General features: G+C 50.5%; 1 protein-coding gene across 2 annotated transcripts in view; it reads right to left on the bottom strand.

Annotated features, from left to right (window-relative positions):
• Rassf5 (Ras association domain family member 5) overlaps positions 1–20,376 on the bottom strand; it is a 67,598-nt gene that overhangs the window by 39,726 nt on the left and 7,496 nt on the right. The gene's annotated exons all lie outside the window — the stretch shown is intronic.

The following is a 20,376-nucleotide window of genomic DNA, read 5'->3' as shown; positions in this document are numbered from 1 at the left end:
AGACGGCTGCTGGGTCAGAGTGGTTCCTTGTTCTGGAGGCCACAGCTCAGGCAGAGCACAGGTCCTGGCTTCCCTGACTGTGAAGTTGAGTGCCTAAGGTGAGCCAGAGTAGCTGGGCTTTGTGCAGGGACCTCACCACCTGGGTTTGCATGAATAATCTGGAAGTTAGAACACTTTTGGTTGACAATGGCTCAGGCAACCTGAAAATCCCTTCCAGAGTTGAAAATGTGTTGTACTTTGTCTCTTTTTCTCCATGCTGCTAAGCAGCAGACCCGAGCTTGGGATCCTGTGGCAGCTGGCAGCTGGTTTCTTCCCACTCAGCTGAGGAGTTCCGGAACGTGATTTCCAGCTGCCTCCTTAACTTTCCAGGCACCGGTCCTTGTTCAGGGACCCTGACAAATATGGAGACACAGAGATTCCAGAACTTTCCATCTTCTTTCTGCCATGGTCTAACTTCCCATCCACCTTTCTGGGGTGGCAGTGAGAGGCTTAGTGTTCATACCCTTCAGGCCGCAAGGTAAAGCCCCCAGCAACCCCTTCTTTAGCCCTGAGCTCTGTCTGGCCTAGGGTCATCCTTGTTTGCTTCCTACTGACGTGATTAAACAGCAACACCAAAAGCAACTTGGGGAAGAAAGAGTTATTTTAGTGTACAGTTTAAAGTCAGAGCAGGAAGCCGGAGGCAGGAACTGAAGCAGAGGCCTTGGAGGATCACGGCTTGCTGACTTGCTACCTGCGAGCATGAAGGAGAATGGCCCCACAGAGTCACATATTGGCATGCCTGGTCCCCAGTTGGTGAACTGTTTGGAAGGATTAGGGGTGTGGCCTTGTTGGAGGAGGCGTGTCACTGGGAGTGGTGTCTGATTTCAAAGTGCATCCTTGGCCCTGTCCCTCTCTCTGCCTGCTGCTCGCTGCTCGCTGCTGCTCGTGGGTCAGGATGTAAAGCTCTCAGCTACCTCTCTAGCACCATGCCTGCCTGCCTGCCTGCCTGCCTGCCTGCCGCCATACTTCCTGCCAGGATGACGATGGAGCAATCCTTTGAGACTGCAAGCAAACCCCCAATTAAATGCTTTCCTTTCCAAGAGTTGTCCTGGTCATGGCGTCTCTTCCCAGTAATAGAGCACTAACTGAGACAGCCTCCATGGCTTACTTAGCTTGCTCTCTTATATAACCAGGACCACTGCCCTGAGGTGGCACCACCCACTGTGAGCTGTGTTCTCCCACATCAATTATCAATCAAGAAAATACCCCCGCAGACTAGTCCACAGGCCAATCTGATGGAGGCAATTTCCTCAACCGAGGTTCCCTCTTCCCAAATGACCCTGGGTTTTGTCAAGTTTGGGGTGGGGGGAAACAAAACAAACCCAAGAGAAGTTGTACTGGGTAAGGTCAGTCCTCTAAGGCAACACCAAGCACCTTCAGGGTCCCACAGGTGTCGTGGGGCTCCTGTGGCTGGCACACAGCTCATTGGAGATAGCTCACCTTCTGTGGGTAAAGGGCACAGAGGGCCACATGGACCATAGCATCCAGAAACTCCAGGACTTTCTGATAATGCAACACTGAGGGCAGAGCCCAGAAAGGGCGGGGCTGTCTAAGGCACAGCTCTGGAACACACCTGGCTGGCTCCTGGTCATTCCCCAGTGGTGGAGAATGCTCTAGAACCAAGAACATGAAGAGGACGGTGGACTAGAAGCCCTGCCAGCTCCAAGGCCATGGGGGGAAGGCCTCCAGACAGCTCAAGATTTCTCCTCTTCCCCTTGCAGTGCCCTGCAGAGTTGGCATGTTTTGCCCATCTGTGCGCCTGTCTTGGTCTCTTGACTTCCACTGCTTTGTCTCACTCCCTCTCTTTCACACACACACACACACACACACACACACACACACACACACACCTCAGAAAGGTCTTTTCATAATCCTGACACTGAACTGGACAAGATAGGAATGGAAGACTTCAAGAGCAGGTTTGGAATTTCAGAACTGGCTGGGCGGTGGTGGCGCACGCCTTTAATCCCAGCACTCGGGAGGCAGAGGCAGGCAGATCTTTGTGAGTTTGAGACCAGCCTGGTCTACAAGAGCTAGTTCCAGGACAGGCTCCAAAAACACAGAGAAACCCTGTCTCGAAAAAACAAAAAAAAAAAAAAAAAAAAAAAGGAATTTCAGAACTGTATAGTGGCTCACACCTTTAATTCTAGCACCCAGAGAGCAGAGTTCAAGGCCAACCTGGTCTGAATAGTAGTTCCAGACCAACCGGAGTCATATGAAAGTCCCTGTCTTAACAGAGCAGAATAACATCAAAAGAGAAACAGGAAACGCACAAGCGCACTACCTTCTCCAACAAGACCATGTCGTCCTGGCTGCAGCCGAGTTCCTGGACTACATCCTCATACTTTCCAGTCCCTGGGATGCCAAGCCCAGGGTTTCCAGGCCAGCACTGATGACGTCTGAGCCCCTGCACACACAAAAGCAGTGTCCTGCAGGGCTGGGGTTGGCCCTGAGTGGGGCGATGCTACGCATCCCAAAGCTGGGGTCACGTCCCAGGAGAGGCTGGGGGCTAACTCTGTAGCCCCCTTCTCTCAAGGCAGCTCATCACCATTACCCAGTGCCTGACCCTGCTGTCCTACTGTGTTCTACAACCTTTATCTGGTGCTTAGTTTGGACACAGGAAGACAGATTCTGGGTGGAACTAGGCCATGTAGATGCCACCATCTCTGCCGAAGCACTCGTGTGCTCAGACTGCCACACACTCTGTGCTACCCAAAGCGAAGTACAAGTAAGACAGCTATGACTCTCAGCCAGATGCGGTGGCACACACCTTCAATCCCAGCACTCGGGAGGCAAAGACAGGCGGATCTCTGTGAGCCTGAGGCCAGCCTGGGCTACAGAGTGAGTTCTAGGACAGCCAAGGCTATGCAGAGAAACCCTGTCTTGAAACACACAAAAAGATATGACTCTCAGGAACCAGGGAGCAGTGAGGGCACGCACAGGAAATAATTCTCAAGATACCTGAAAGTCATGGCCCCCTCTGGTCAGATCTAGGAAGCTGGTTCAGACGTGTGAACTAGGGAAGCCAAGGAGGGCTTGGCATGAAGGAGCCTACACGGCATGGAAAGAAAGGGGCTCAGGGGCCCTCGTCACAGGGAACTGTGCCATCACTGGGTAGCTAGGACAAAGATCACACCAAGAGGCAACAAAGACTAGAGAGCAACATCCCCAAGCTCTAGCCAGTTTCTTAGCATTCTAATTAGTATATACTGGTTATTCTACTGTAGCACTTTTACACACACATCATGTTCTCTCTTCTTGCACCCCCTAGAGAATCTCACTTCTTTCCTCCCCATCCTTCTCCATGTGACCTAGATTCCACCCGTGAGAGCAAACACAATATTTGTTTAAGTCTTTCTTTCTCTCATCGTGATTTCGAGGTCCATCTTCTTGTTTGTTTGTTTGTTTTCCAGACAGGGTTTCTCTGTGTAGCCCTGGTGGTCCTGGAACTCACTCTGTAGATCAGGCTGGCCTCAATTTCAGAACTCCGAGATCCACCTGCCTCTGCCTCCCAGGTGCTGGGATAAAAGGCGTGTGCTGCCCCTGCCCAGCTTACATTCTGTTTCTTATAAATGGCATCGTTTTTTGCTCTTCCTTAAAGCTGAAGGAACCCCTTTGTACACAGATACTAACCCCTGCTGATGAGCATCTGGGCTGATCCCAGTACCCGGCTACTGTGAACAGAGCAGCAACAAGCATGGGTGAGGCTGGCATTTCCGACATTTCTTAACATCAGTATTGCCATCACTCGGCTCAGTGGGAGAAGGCACTTGTGTGGTGGCCTGAGCGCCATTCGCAGTGGAAGGAAGAGCCCGCCTCTCGGGTCTTCTCCTATCTCCATGTGCTCACCACTGCCTCCTCAAGTAGTCCGCAGGGTCTTGCTCCCTCTACAAGTCTGAATGGGAATTTTTCTTGCCTTTTCTCAGCTTCTGAGGTTTCAGAGACAATTGCATGTTTGGTGGCCCTCAGCTGTCCACCTCCAAACTCCATATCGTCCCAGGACTGTCCTGTATTTCTGTCTTCTTCAAAAAACCTCGGTCAAGCAGAATCAGGAGCCTTCCCTACAGCCTCATCTTGACCAACTTTATCTACAATGACCCTGTTTCCACAAAAGGCCCTATTCCGAGGCCCTGGGAGTTGGGCCTTTTGGCAGAAAGTACAAATCAACCCTGATACAGACTGGGAAAACAGAGCACTTAAGCCCAAACAGATGGAGGTTCCCATGGACACCAGCTCCAGCGATCAGCAGCGGAGTGGAAGTCCAGGGGCCATCGAGGGTTGGACTGAGGCTGAGGCCACCTACCTACCCCAAGAGCAGCCAGTGACCCTGTGCTTGGCTTTGACCCACAGGTTACCATCTCAAACAATAGTCAGGCTCAGATGCCATGACAACCTGTGGGTAGCCATAGCATTCCATCTACTAACTGAGCTTAGAGGAGAAAGAACCAGCAGTGGGAACTGTACTCCAGGAGACAATTTCCCAAAATGCAGACACTGCCAAATGTCCTCTTAATCCCCAAGGCTGCCAGAGTTAGTCTGTGCCCCACCCCAGTCCTCGAAGACACAATATGCAAAGTGTCCACACACACAAGCCTCACACGCATCCTGCCATGTAATGGTGAAACCCAGTGGCTCATCTTTCTGAATTAGACATGTTGCATTGAGAAGAATTCTTTTCACAAAGGCGCTGTATACAAGAAACCAAGGCAATACAGCATTCCCTCTCGAGCCCTCAGCTCCTCCTGCCCAGATGGAGTAGGGACAGGCAGGTCACCAAGGCCACAGGACCTAGTTACACAGCACCCACTGGGGCCTTGTAGTCGCTCCAGTCAGTGATGAGCCACTGCCAACATTCAGGGACCCTGGGCCACACTGCCCCTACTTCCTTCTCTAGTCTTCAGTACCAGCCCTACCTGGCTTACACTGCGGCATAACAACGAGGGCAGAAGAGACTCTGTGGGCGGCCTGGCCTCTGGTCTCTCCTGGCTGGCTCTGTGATGGTGCTAGCTGCTGAACGTGTCTGTGCATCAATCTCAGAGGACCAAATGGAGTTCTAATGTCTAGAACTGGCCCAGAAGCTGCAAGCCCCAAGCTAATATCCCCTCCACGTCTGTTCTCTCCTCTGCTCTGTGGACGTCCTTCTCACCCTGCCAAGCTGTGTGTGGGCAAGGCAGCCTTACCAACATTCTTCCAGCTACTTTTAAGACAGACACCAGGAGCTTTAAAAGGCTGCGTCAGGCACGGCAAGAAAATCTGAAGAGATAAAGGGCACCGGGAATTCCAACTTACTGAAGATCTCAGGTGGAGCGAGGGTTGCCCCAGTTCTCAGAACAGGTTAGGGTGGTTGTCCAGGCCTGGCAGACGAGACATTTTCCATTCGTACACTTGGTTTCCTTGTGTTGGCACCTCTAGGCTGAACCGGCTGACAGTTCTCAGAACAGGGAGACCCGGTAACACTCTACACCCTACCTAGCCCAGACTGACCCAGGCCCGTGCCATCACTGTAGCCAGCCCCTGACCTCGCCAGTAGTCTCCACCTTGCTCTCCTGGCTCTTCCCACTTGTCCCACCATGTCCCTTCAGCCCTGTCACAGGCAGGAATGCTCTCTCTGTGGCTACAGCAGTCTCCCTTGTAGTATCCAGGGCTGCACTTCTATATCTGGCCCACTCACTAGGACACTTCAAAACAGTCTTACGTAATTGGTTGTGCCAGCGGAGGAAGGAATGGTGCCTGGCTTTTAGCTGAAGTGGGAAGCCCAGAGTGTTATGCTAAGACCCTACCTAGGCTTAGCATGCTAATCCCTTCATGCCTCAGTTTCCTCAACTGTTAGATGGAGGTGGTGGTAGCTCCTGCCTCACAGTGTGGCTGAATTCAGTGGGACCGCATGTGACCAGCACACCACTGATACACACTGAGGCTCCATAGATTCTAGGCTAGCTCTTCTATTAGTAGGTTAAAACTCAAGTCCAGCCTGGCCAGTGGCCATGGCCTCAAGCACCCCAAAGCCTGTCTGTACATATCCCATTGGTGTTGCCAACCTCCAGACCTCTACTGAGGCCTGAAGCAACAGGCCCTGACGCCTCCTCAGAGCCCCTGCTGTCCCTCTCCCCCTCCCCCAGTCTAGGCAAGATGCCCAGGCCTCAGCTACTCAGAGGGGAGACAACAGATGAGGTGACCTTCCTGAACAGGTCCCTCTGCTGCCCTGGGACTTCTCTTCTTTTTTAATTTCTCACCCTGCCCCCAACATCTGATTTTCTAAAATTCTGCTCTAGCTCTGGAAAAGAAAGTTGATCATATCCCCGATGGCAGAGGTGGCGCTGTTGTGTGGCAGCTTTCTCCTAATTGGAACATCCCCTTCAGGAGACTCAGGGACGCATGTCTGGGAAAGCCAAAACCTGCAAGACTTAGCAGGACTCCCTCCCCAGGGTTCTATGCAGATAACTGCCAGGGCAGGAGACATCACCCTCTGTGACAGAGAGGGGAGTCCCCGACCTGTCCAGCTGCCTGCAAGCTGAGCACTGAGCCTAAGGACACAGTTCTGGTAAGTTGTCACCTGTGTTGGGTAGGTTTTTCAGGGAAGCAACTGCCTTTGAGTCAGCCCTGGTCCTGTTAAAGTGACCCCCTCACCCATATTCTCACTAGTGACCCCAATAAAAACTCAGTGGTCACCAACTGAGACTTTGGTGCCGTCATCTTTGGCCTCTCGTGGGTTCCCAGTAGACTATGTTGTGACTCCCTGGAAATGTGTGTCAAAAAACAGGTGTGGAAAAGGGAGGAAATGTCCTATTGGTTTGTGAGATACCAGGTCCCTGCAGGGATTCCTCCTAAGGGTGGGTCTGCTACCTAAATAGATCTAAGATGTTCATCACATGGCTCTCTCTATCACCACAAAATGCCAGAGGCATCCATCCATCTGCTACTGACTCACTATAGCCACGACCTATTTCTACATGGACGGCAACGTGGCTATCATTTATGTTGCAGCTCAACACTGGTCAACACGAAAGACGACAGGGTTGTGTTTCATGACCCCTAATTATATAAAACACATGCATACTTCTGTATTTGCAGAGATGTGTCTGCAAAGAAGGCCTAAGGGATCGATCTGTAGGCAAGACTGAAGGGCATTTTCATATTTAGTGATTGATGGGGGATGCCCAGCCCATTGTGGATTGTGCCCTGGGCAGGTGGTCCTGGGTTCTCTAAGAAAGCAGGCTGAGCAGGTCTTAATGAACAAGCCAGTAAGCAGCAACCCTCCATGCCCTCTGCATCTGTTTCTGCCTCCAGGTTCCTGCCCTGTTTTAGTGCTCCTACCCTGACTTCCTTCAGGGCTGAACTATGATATAGAGGTGTAAGCCCGATAAACCCTTTCCTCCCCTGCTTGCTTTTGGTCATGGTGTTTTATCATAGCAATAGTTGTTGGGACCATAGAGGTCCTTGCACCCACAGAAAGCACTAGGGAAACCAGGAATGTTAAATGCACAGGGTTGTCTTTTCAAGGGAAAAGATGTATCCATTGATTTCCTCCCAGAAGACTGGGAATGGAGATGATGATGATGATGATGATGATGATGATGATGATGAAGATGACCTGGTGATTTGTGCTGTCTGTAGGACCAGGCCATACCAAGCTCCCATAACCAGGACCAGAGATACCTAATAGTCTAGGTGGCTTTTGCATTATCTGTATAGCCAGGGGCTCCTCAAGCTCCCACAACCAGGACTGAAGATGGATAATAACCCAAATAACCTCTATGCTATCTGTATGAACATATCAGATCCTCCCTCTAGGCCCTTAGTAACACAGGTAAGCTATCTCTAGAACCCATCTTCATGGAAGAGGTGTCGTGTACTTTGAGAAGTGTTTCAATGTAAGCATGCCTCCTAGTGCATATGGGATTGTGTTACACCAGGAAACTTTTTTCCAAGTTGCACTGTACTTAACTATCCAGGATCAGACTCTAGAAGTTTGAACCAGCACTGGTGACTGAGTCGTAGTAAACTGGTTTTCCCTCTTGCCTCATGTGGATTGTTACTCTGCCGGCCAGAAACCTCCTCAAAAAGCAACCCTAACTGGGATGCTGTGAGAAAGGAAAAGTCAGGTGGCCACATTGTGATAATTGTTGGTACCACTATTTGCTGCTATACAGTAGTTCCAATCTTACACAGTCCATACTGTGCCTGCACTATACAGCTTTCGATTTGTATTTCCAAACTTGTAGGTTCGTGGTAAAATTAAATAGGAAGTCTGGCTTCTTTATGACCCTCCCCTGCACAGGGATGGCATCCCCCCCCTTATAAACACCCCACCACAGGGTGTGTTTGTTACAGCCGATGAACCTACACTCAAACTTCTCCTTACCCAGAGGCCACAGTTTACACTGGACCCACTCAGTCCTGTTAATTCTGTGGATCTGGACTCGGACTCACGGTTATGGCAAAGCACTTTCCCTGTCCTAAAAAATCTGTGCTCTGACTATTTATCCATCCCCTAACTTTTAAGAGTCATGCCGTTGCCAGAATATCATAAAATTTGGCATCATGTAATATGTAACCCTATCAGACTGGCTTTCTCACCGAGTGAGATGCACATCCTGTTTTCATGGCTTGACCGCTCCGTCTTTTAATTGTCTAATAGTATGCCATTGTCTGGATGCACCATGCTCATGTTTCGCCCGCTGGAGAACGTCTTGGCTCCTTCCAAGTTTTCAAAATTCTAAGCACAGAATTCTAAGCACAGCTGCTAGAAGCATCCATGCGCAGATTTTTATGCAGGCATGGTTTTCAGGTCAATCTCTACTTTATAGGTAAGTCAACTGCATCGAAGAGGCAAGGTTCCTAGCTGGCAGCCTCACTGCCACCAGGCAACAGCTGGGGCGTGGAGACCCATCACACATGGCTGCTTTGCAGCGGTCCTGTTTGGTCACGCAGTAACCTACTCCATGGGGCAGCATGTCCACTTCATCCTGACTCCCCTCCTCCTGGAGGCCAGGGTAGGATTCCTCCTGAATGGGGCTGGGGGCCAGGAGGTCGAGTGTTTTTCTCTGCTCTAGCAGGAAGTATCTCTCTGCACCCTGCTCCTGGTGGCATCAGGATGGACGGGGACTCTCAGCACCTGTAGATTGGCACCAGTGCATCCACTCATCAGCTGTGGGTCAGCTGGAGGCCCTTGGAACACTCAGCCTGGTGCTCGGAAGTGGATATAACTGGGGTTGTGCTTGGTTCGGAATCTGAACTTGAAGCCTACCTGGATGGGAGATGTCCAAATAGTTCCTCTTAGTCACATTTAGAACTCATGTAGTCTTGATCTCTTTGTCTGAAAAGTTGGAATAATAATTTTCTTGGTGGAAAATTTTCTGAGAAATTAGGAAATGTTTAGATAAGCATTCAATGGCCCCTGGTACTCACTAGGTGCTCAACCAACAGGAGCATATGCTTTCAGCTCTGTGGGCGTCTGTATACCCAGATTTTGTTCATTCACCATGCAATTAATACTAGCCAAGAACTTCTACATCTCTCAGTATGTAGTCCATGCTGGCCCTGAACTCACATGCATAATCCTCCTGCTTCAGCCTCCTCAGTGCTGACAATACTGGCGTGTGTCACCATGCCCAGTTCTAGCCAAGAATTTCTTGATTTTCAGGACCTCTTCTGCTGAATTAAGAAGGTCAGAACAGTTCACTAACTCTGCCGTTCGTCTATGGCATACTGACTGCCATTTCTGCCTGTGGCTGTCAAAGGAGTGAGGCAGGGGGATGGAGAACTCAGCTTTCAGATGAGTGGAAAGGTAGATATGTCACAGTGACCAGGCCTGGGGTCTGCATCCCCAGCCAAAAGTCAACACAGCCTATGCACGTCTCACTCCTGGTTACTCTAATGAGACCAGCGACAGAGGGATGCAAACTTCCTACTCCAGGGTCAGCCAGTTTGGGGCCCCTGCCTCTCAGTCTTTCCAGGGAGGAACCTCAGGCCCCAGCCTTCCATGTGGTGTACCTCTTTGTTACAGAAGGCAGACAACCCTAACAAGCCCACTACATACCCCAAACATAGGAGAGATAGGGACATACAGACACACACACACAGACAAACACAACAGACACACACATACAGACACACACACAGACAAACACAACACACACACACAGACAAACACAACAGACACACACACACAAACACACACACACACATGCACACACACACAGACAAACACAACAGACACACAGACACACAGATACACAGACACACACACAAACACACACACACACACATGCACACACACATGGTGGTCAGGAAGTAAGTCAGGGAACCAGCAGAAAATATGGAACATTAGGAAAGCAAAGACCTAGACCTGCGGTCAGACTTGCTGGTTCTCTCACAGACAGACAGGTAAGGTGGCAGCTGGCTGGAGAGAGCAGTGCTGTCTCTGATAGATGCTGCACCTGAACATGCCCACGTCTGACTCCGCTGCTCAGTCACTATATAAACAGAGAGATGGGGGACTTTGTGGAAGCAGGCCTTGTAGGCCAGGTTTCAGGAGAGGTGTTGGGGAGCCTGTGAGGACAAAGACACGAGGAAGTGATCGGAGGCCTTCTCCAAGACTATGGTCACCACTATCTGCCAATGACCCCATTGTGCTAGGGTGGGGTGGGGTGAGGTTGACATGTATACTCTTAAGGAAGCTTTCTGCATGGGGAACACAAAGGTGAAAGATCTCCGGGTTGTTGCTCAGCAGATACTAAGACAGGTATCTGGGCCGACTGTGGTGTAAGCCTATAATCCAACACTTGGCGGGAGGGTAATGAGTGGAGGCCAGCCCAAGGCTACATGGTAAACCCAGACAGCCTTGGCTATAGAGTAAGACCCTGTCCCGAAAAAACAGATATCAATATTCCCTGTGACACCGGCCTCTACATCTGACATCTCAGCTACTAACTCCCCGTGGTGAGCCTCTTGTCACAACTCCAGGCATGCAGGATGGGGCTCCTGTACCTTTGTCCCAGATACACACAGTTGACCTGGCAGAAGCTGGCTTCCCGGGCAGGCATGCAGAGGCACGGTCTTGCCCCATGTGGGTGGGTGTGAGTGCTTGTGGGTGAATGGGTGTGGGTGGGTGTGTCTCTCAGCACATTCATCAACGATCACCAATTCAACTCCACTTCCCAGACTGACACCACCGACAGAGGGCAGGCATGGCATCAGGCAGGCTGGAGATGGGAGTGGTTGGGATGGGCTAAAAAAGGGGGGGAGGGGAGAGCTCTCAGTCCACAAGTTCAGATGGAGAATGCGGGAAGCAGAAGGGACTTAGGGGTGTCCAGCATCTGTCAGTGACACGGGGACAGAGGGACAGCAGGCCACCTTGTCCACATTCCAATTCTGTGCTCCATTGCTGTTTGGGAGTGTTTTACCCTGAAGCATGCCCCGTCTTGTGTGTGTCTAAGTGTGTGTTCAATTATAAACAAATTGAGGAGGGCAGATAGTTCTCCACGACTCGGTCTCTACTGCAGACAGCGCTAACTGCTAGGAGAAAGCCGGCACTCTCTTTCCCATCACCTGATAGTTTTCTGTATTTTTTGGACACTCCCAACATTCATAACATTTACACAGATTCAATTACGATGCTCACGAGTTGTCTAAAATTAGATCCAGCTTTAGCTCGGCGGTAGCATGCCTGGGCTCAGTTCACAGACTGAAGCAGAGCAGGTAAATCAATTCATAATGGAGTCAGTCCACTCACAGTTGCTAAACTATTTTCAACTTCCCTTAATCTCTTAATTGACTATACGTGGGGAGTGCATTCATATTTTCGCATGCAATGTTTCCTAATGGTACAGCGTGTACCTTAAAGAGACATGCCCCTATTCACCGCCCTCTTTATGCTGTGGCACCGGGGCCTCATGAAGTACACTGTAGCTGACAGAGGGGATTAGACGTGGTGACGGAGTGTAGACAGGTAAGGGAGTTTGCAGGCCCTGGTGGATGGTAAGAAGCAGTGGGTTCTGGGAGGAAAGAGACCATGTCCATGGACGGGGAGGGACTTATTTATCACGTGCCCGTTAAGGTGGAGACTAGTCGTCAGGACACCACACCTGAACGTCCAAGTTGTGTTGATAGTGTGGTCATGCACAGAAAAGTGCAAAGACACAGAACAACTGTTGAACAAAGCAGTTTCGGTGTAAGGACACGAGTACTCAGAAAGAGCAGCAAATCTCTGTATGCAGTTCTGTCCCCTGCGCTTCCAATCTGCCTAGTTCCTAACCTGCTTTCCCTCTGTGTTACCTATGCGTTTACCAACAGCCTACCACAGACAAGACTGGTGCAGAAGGCACCCAGGGACATCCAAAGATTCTGTGTTACAGGAAGAAGTATATGAAAAAGGTTTCAGAGAGAGAGAACAAAAGAAAGAATTCAATACAGACACATCCTGCTTGGGCTGTCACACAAGGAGGAGAGATCCAGTTACCAGAGCACTTTGAAAAGAAAATATTTTGAACTACAATAGACAACTTTAAAGAACTGAGCAAAAAGGGACCGGTGCATGGCCTCCAAAGCTCCAAAGCCAGCGTGGAGTCGCGTCATTGGTTCTCAACCTGTGGGGAGCAAACCTGGTTCTTAACCTGGGGGTCGAATGACCCTTCCACAGGGGCCTCCTAAGTGCACCAGAAAATAATTACATTAAGATTCACACAGTAGTAAAATTACAGTTATGAGGTAGCAACGAAAATAATTTTATGGTTGGGGGTCACCACAGCATGAGGAACTGTATTATAGAGACTCAGCGTTAGGAAGACGGAGAACCACTGCCCTAGATTCTCTCTCAGCCCCGAGCCTTCCCAGGGCCTCCTCTATTCTACTGTGTGTCACTCCACTCCAGGTGTAAGTGAGATAAAACAGCAGAGGTCCCATCCTCGCTCTGAATCCTTGTCACCATCCCTGGGCCCCCCAAGAAGACAGAGGGGTTGCCTGGGGAGCTGATGGAGAAACACGTGGGCTCAGGAGTGAGGGGTACGGCTAGAAAGAGGGAGAGTCGTTTGTTCTACTTTGTCTTTTTATCTAAAGCAGACACTGTTTCTGAGAGGGAACGAAGCCCAGCCTCCTGCTAACCTGGAGCACATTTCTGGTAGAGACCCACTGACCTCAGCCAAGCAGGAATCTTGTGTGGTCCACAAAGCCTGCAGGATGCCAAAGGAAACAGGTACAAACGTTCAGGTGGGAACGGTACATAGAGACGTATGTGCACTTGTATACCTGGCCCGAGAGCCAGAGGGTTACTCGTGGCCAGGAGCCAACAGGGTCAGTCCCGTATGAGACAACCAAGCTACTATAGCCGACTGGTTTTTCCATGCCTGCTTTTATGTCCCTTACAGTCACTCAAAGTGCAGATTGCCAGAGGGTGAGGCCGACTTCTGCAGGGAAAGGAAAGTAAATAAATGACATCTGTGGCCAGCCTCTCTGCTGACAAAAGCTCCCTGCAGCCACATCGCTGTAGCCAGAAGTGATACAACAGCTCCTGGAGAGACCGGGCCTGCTCCTCTCTCATCCCACTCACCCAGGAGTCGGTTCAAACGACAAATGTGTTGTTGCATGGTGACATGCTTGCTCAGCTCCTGAGGCTGCAGAATGAGCCTGTCCAGCTCTGCCTGTTGGTTCTCTGGTGTGGTTAATCCACGCGCAGGGATTTTTCTAAAGATGTTCGGAGAGTTTTGAGTCTCTCCTCTGCCCGGGCAGCCTTCAAATGCCGTGCCTTCCCGCACTGACGTCCCCTCTGCTCTGTGTGCAAAGGAAGAACAGACAGCCATGCTGGCCGTCTACCCAGCGTGCCTGTCGGAGAACAGTGTGACAGAAGTGCCAAAGGAGAGGCCTCACGCGGGACAACTGAAGTCCAGGAAAGTCACTTGCTACTAGAAAGGCCTGACAGCGGGAAGTGCAAGTCTACCTGAGTCCTCATCTGTCTTCTTCAATGCCACAGCCCAGCTGCGCGTGAAGTCTTACAAGGAAGGAAAAGATATTCCAGCAGTCCACGGCTCCCATATCCCCAGGCACCCGTCCTTCTCCCCTCCTCTTGCAACGGTCAAGTCAAAATCCTGACTAAATGAGGCCAGTGGGCTGTGGATGACCCTGAACTAACTGACCCTGAACTTCACACTACCATGACTTTTTATTTTAAAATATTTAATAAAAATTATGCTACATAATTTTTAATCAGTCAGTAATTCACTGGACTGAACATCAAAGGAATGAGGAAGTGTGTGTGTGTGTGTGTGTGTGTGTGTGTGTGTGTGTATGAGAGAGAGAGAGAGTTAAACAGAGAAAGAGAGTACTCATTAGAATCAAGAAACCCAGTAGCCATTCTTCCTCTTAGCACAGAGTATGTGTTTGGCTGTTAATAAGGATAAATCTCCCATTACTCAAAGGGTAAAGCCTTAACCAGAAAAGTTATCTGTCATGGTCAAGATCATTTAAAAATTTTGATTCCAAAATTTTGGCCCAGATGCAGCATTTTAGTCCCATCTCTCAGATGTCCTGGGACTCCCTGGAGTCTCCTTATTTCTGAATGTATTGGGAAATACAGAGCCCCGGGGCGGGCTGCCCTGAGGAAAGGCAGTACTCCAAAGGCTTCTGCCCATCGGAAGGAAACAGTTACAAGTCACCGCCATGAGCATAATCCAGTGGCAGGGGGCACCAGGCCTGGCTACGAGGCAATGACCTTTGGCAAGGGCCTTACTGTACCGCTTCACTGCAAAAGACAGATTCCTCTGCATCCCCTCTACACGGAGGTCTGGAGCAAATGAAAGATAAGATGCTGGAGAAAACACAACCCGGCAGAAAAAGGCCTGGCTAGAAAGCAAGGCCGCAGCTCCATCCCCGGTCCCCATGCTGCCACTAACAGAGCCCTGAGGATGAAGGAACAAGCCGTGATGTAGGCCATTGTTACTGTCTCTCCCGCTCTTCTTCCACCCACTCCTCTGCCTCTCTGTTCCTCCCAGCTAAGGACTATTCTCATCTTAATTCATGCTCAGGAAGGAAAGTGGCCAGGCACTGCCTGAGGGTAGGCTTCTTCCGGAAGGTTCCACCAGCAGCTCCCAGCCCTGCACACCACTCACACTTTCCCTAACCACGCTGGTGGGAAGCTCTGCCCAGGAGCCATTGCTACCCCCAGTTCTTCAGTCAGCTTCACAAAGTCTGGTGCCCTACAAGCTACAAGAAGGCAGAATGGAAGCCAGCAGCCCTCTTAGGCACTGGGCTACTGGATCAGGACGCCAGATTGCAAGGACTACTCAGTCCTAATTCATAGTCCTCAAACAGGTCCTCTGACCCAGGATGACTGTGCCCATCTGGTACAGTTGCTCTTCAGTCAGGCATGGTGACGGCACCCAAATCTTGTTCTCTGTGGAGTCTGGGGGACCAAGAAATGCTGCTGAGCTCAGTACTAAGGGCCTGGCTGCCCCAAGGATCCCACATTCCTTTTCCGTGAGAAAAGCAGACACCTGGGAGCCCGACTACCCATTCCCCTCTGGTCTGGAGTGTCTCCAGACGGAGGAGCTGGGACTTACCATGAGCCAGGGTTTTGCTGCAGAGCCTCCGTGGGGTCTGGAGCTTTTCTGACAGCTCCCGGCTCCTCGGGAGCCTTTGGAAGAGCCGCTGGAGACACACAGCGACCGTGCTGAAGCAGGCGGCCACCACCTCCTCATCTGGGCCCTCCCTCATCCTAAGGTGTCTGGCGATCGATCGATAGCTCTCTCGATAGCTCTTCTCTGGGCCTGCGATCAAGGAAGGGTGCCAAGACAGAGAGTCACCGGCCCTTTGGAGAACTTTAGGCTTCCTGTGACCAGAATAGGCACCTGAGACCTCATGGATGTCTCCTCCTCCTCCTCAGCTAGATCCTGTCCCGCCACCTCCTCCGATGGAAAACTTTCTATTCCTGGGCTTTTAGCTAGATAAGATAAAAGTGCCCCCACCAAACAGACTGGAGGAGCGCCTGTCCCAGCCTCACTCCTCACTCAGGCCTGAGCGTCTGAAAAATCAATGTCTTCAAAGTTCCAGCCGACGACCAAAGTCATCCGTTACCTCATACCACGTGCACAGCCTAGGAGCTCATTAGCGGATTGCTTTGGGGGGGGTGGGTTGATAATGCTTTACTAGCTGAATATCGGGGTCCCGAGGGACAGCCCAAAGCTAATTCATATTGCTGAATTCATATTGCGCAGCAGAGTGGGGGGAGGGGCGGCGAGAGAGCTGTGTGGCTCTGAGGAGGTCAGAGCATTTATCTTAGACCAGATACCTGGGAAGAGGAGAGAGACAGGCGGAAGGACGTGATCCTGTGGGACACAGAGGGTGGGGGAAGCAAAGGAGAAAATAAGCGTCTCCCACTTAAGGACAGAAATGTCTCCTAGGCCTAAAAACGGGGTTCCCAGGATATCTCCGACTCTGACCCAAAAGTAGCAAGCCTCATGGGAGAGTGTCTGAAGATTCTTTTGTCCAGACCAAGTCAGAGAGCTGGTACCTTCTGGGAAGGCACTGGACCCACCCTCAGGTTGCCCAGAGCCCCAGCCTCCCCAGCCAGAGCCAGGGAAAGAGGACTTGCCCTTTAGTCAGAGAACATGAACCCCAGAAGACCGAGCACTGGTGGAATCACCACGGTCACCTTGTGCTAGGCCAGGTGGCAGGCACTGGACTTCAGATGTCCCCTATGAGAGTCGCAGAGTCCCAAGCAACTATCAAGCCCTGGCTCAACCTCTTTGTCAAATAGCATGGCACAGGCCAAGGTCATATTCTCTGACCACTCAAAGAAGAATATATCAACTCTGAACCTTAAAGAGGCTGCCCATCTCCTACCCTCCACAGAAGTCCAGCTAGGAGGGTCTGTCCCACCCACGTGTCCTACAGAGTCTCCATACTCAGCACAGAAGCAACGGTAGCATGTGGCTGCAAATCCTCATTTACTCTAGAAACACAATGCCTCATGTCTGTAATCCCAGCTACTCTAGACGCTGGGGCAGGAGAACCCAAGTTCAAGTCCAACCAAGGCAATTATGCAAGACCCTGTCTTACTGGGGCCACAAGTGTGGCTCAGTGGTAGAATATTTGACTATCATTCATGAGCTCTGAAATCAGTCTTTATTGACTTCAAGAAGTTTTGTTTCACAGATTTTGAGCTTGTTGGTTAAAACAAACAAGCTTGCTTTCTGTCTCCTCATGGCTGTATGCTCATTTTGTTTTGGTCTGCTGTGCTCTAAGAGTCTACGCTCCCCTTCTGAAATGGGCCTCATTCTGTTCTTTTGTTGTTTTTGTATGGCTTGAGGAATAATACAGAAAATTCAACAATTTTATATATTTTGAGGACAATTTATCTTTCTCCCTTCTTAAAGGGAAGACCAGCAAGGAATAAGCATTCCTTGAGTCAAGTCTCCTTACGTCCAGCACGTATCCACATGACAACTTGTGGGGAAGGGTTGCCCTTCTTCTGCTGTCCTGAGATAGCATCAAGACCTGCTGTACATTGATACGTGGAAGGGGCTAAATATGTCTGTTACATGTCGGGGATAAATCATTCTATGCAGCCACAAAGAGAGGTGGCTCTTCCGTGATATTTGAGAGACTGGGTTTTAAGAACTTTCTCAGAAAGCATCAGAGGGGTTAGCCAGTATTTGGATGGTGTGTACTAAGACTTACTTTAATTGGCACTTCCCCTTTGCAGGGCCGTCCTTCCTCAGGCCTGGACATGGATCCTTTCTCTCCTACACTTCCTCAGGAAGACTGGGTGTCTCTAGTCTGTTTGGGTGGCCTGTTAGCTTGTCTAGAAGTCTCTGTAGCAGAAAAGGGCAGTGAGTGCAGGTCCCGAGATGACACTTGGAACCATCAGCCAAGAGGTGGTGCCGAGGCCTCTGGCCCTCTGAGACTCTGCCCAGAGCCTCTAGGAACTGCAGCCTGGCCCAGGTGAGAGCAATGTTCCCACCCACCGCTGCCCTAGGAAAGGAGGGCACCTGAGGCTGGGAGAGCCTTAATAAGCATAAAAGGGGGCGTCCCTCCCACTTTAGGATAGGCCCTTCCCTTCCCTCTTCTCAGCACTGAGTGTTGTTTTGTTTGGGGGTTTTGTTTTGTTGTTTTTCAGAGTTTGGGATGAAATCTAGAGCTCACACAAGAGTCATCCTCTAGATCTGTGATGACCTCTTGCTGGCCCTAATGTCCGAGCTTAGGCTGAGGATCTCTCTCTCTCCATTCTGAAAAGACATCCAGCAAGGGTGAACAGCCTTCACCATCTTACAGGTCTGGGGTAGGAGAGAGCCGGCCCTCAGACGCCTACTGACATAACAACAGACCGCTTTCCGGACACTCATCACTAGAGCAGACATTCCGTGAGAACACTCTGCGCTCAAGTTACAGCATGATCTGTGGCTTTAGCGAGGCTGTACAAAGGCTTTCCGAGTTTTTAATACTTTCCACTGTCTCAGAAAGGACATAATTACTACAACAGAAGCCGCCAAACCCCCAGCCTCTTCTGGCCTTGGATGGAAAACACATCCAAGTGAATGGGGGAAGTAGGTGTTAGCCCTGCTACTGAGGGTTCAAGCCAGAGGTCTGCATAGCAAACCTGGTTACTTTCTGGTCCTTATCCAGCCCTTCTCTCCCTTGGCTGGCTCCTCTAAGATTCTGTTTGCTTAATGTCACGTTGGTTACTGGCTGGTCTGTGCCATAAACTGTGACAGCCACAACACACAAAAAAGGTGACTGCGGGGTCCATACCCACCCCATGCACATGCCTATGTGTGTCCATACCCACCCATGCACACACCTATGTGTGTCCATACCCACCCATGCACGCACATGCCTATGTGTGTCCATACCCACCCCATGCACACGCCAATGTGTGACCACACCTCCCCAGGCACACACCTATGTGTGTCTACACCCTCCCCATGCACACGCCTATGTGTGACCACACCTCCCCATGCACACGCCTATGTGTGTCCATACTCACCCACACACATACCTATCGCCACAGGTATGCTAGAGAGGAAGGGCACTCGTTTCTTCTACTCTGGTATCTAGCAATATTGTGATTTGCACATGATAAAGACCATCTTAAGAACTGAACAGGAAGACATGCTGTGTACAGCCAACTCTCAACTACCCTGGCGCTGATGGAAATTGCAGCTTACACATGACTTACCCTCGTTATTTCTTAACCCCTTAGCTATTACTAGTAATAGTGTGTTTTGTACATTTCAACACTCATTGACACAGACTTAAGAATCTTTAGTGCCCACCGATGTTAGTTCGGAAGGCAGAATGCTGTGCTAGATTCTGGATCACCCCATAGAAGCCGCTCGACTTTCCAGACTGGGATGTCTCTACATACATCTGTGACAGCCATGGTTAAGTCAGTCCTGCCCACCTCACAGCAGAGCGCAGGCCCCAACACAGGCTGAACATGAAAATGCTTCAGACACAGAGCCAGATGCAGTTCAAGTCCTCTCCGCTCTGGACTTCTCGGCCATTCTCTCTATGACAGGGGAGTGCTTCCATTTTCATAGGATCACAGAACGAATCACAACATGGCTCAGCAAACTCAGTGACAACATTGTCCCCGGGCAGGCATGCATCAGACAACCCTGCAAGGAGCTAAGCTGTGCTTCTCTCGCGGGGCTCTTCGTTTCCAGGTGTGCACTGCGGTGTCGCCATCGCAGTGATGAGAATCCATCTAACTGCACATGATCGGCAAGCGGTCTCCCCCAACCCTTCCCAAGAATGTTTTAAAAACCACAAACAACACTGCTCTGCTCGTAGACCTACCTTTTATGAACCTGTGTCATCAAGGTCCACGTAAGATCAGTTTTCATTTCCTTTTCTTCATGTGTGTGTGTGTGTACGTATAGATGCATGTTTCTGTGTACACAGGGGCACGTAGAAGCCAAATAACAACCTTGGGCATCATTTCTTAGGAGTCATCGACTTGTTTTTTGAGGCAGGGTCTCGCACCATGACCTGGAGTTCTCTAATTAGGTTTAGCTAGCTGGCCAGCCATGTCCAGGAATCTGCCTTTCTCTGTCCCCACAGTGCTGGGATTACAAATGTGTGTCACCTGGGGGCCGGGGAGATGGCTCAGCAGTTAAGAGCATGAGCCTCTCTTCCAGAGGTCCTGAGTTCAATTCCCAGCAACCACATGGTGGCTCACAGCCATCTGTAACGGGATCTGATGCTCTCTTCTGGTGTGTATGAAGACAGAGCATTGGTGTGCATCAAATACATAAATAAATAAATCTTGGGGAAACCCCCACAAATGTGCGCCCCGATGCCCGACTTTTTATGTGGGTTCTAGGGATCAACTCTGATCGCCAT

The sequence above is a fragment of the Alexandromys fortis genome, unplaced genomic scaffold, assembly GCF_014885135.2.
Source record: "Alexandromys fortis isolate MF-2015 unplaced genomic scaffold, M_Fortis_MF-2015_v1.1 scaffold_58, whole genome shotgun sequence".
NCBI classification, from domain to species: Eukaryota; Metazoa; Chordata; class Mammalia; order Rodentia; family Cricetidae; genus Alexandromys; species Alexandromys fortis.
This window is presented reverse-complemented; position numbering and strand designations above follow the sequence as displayed.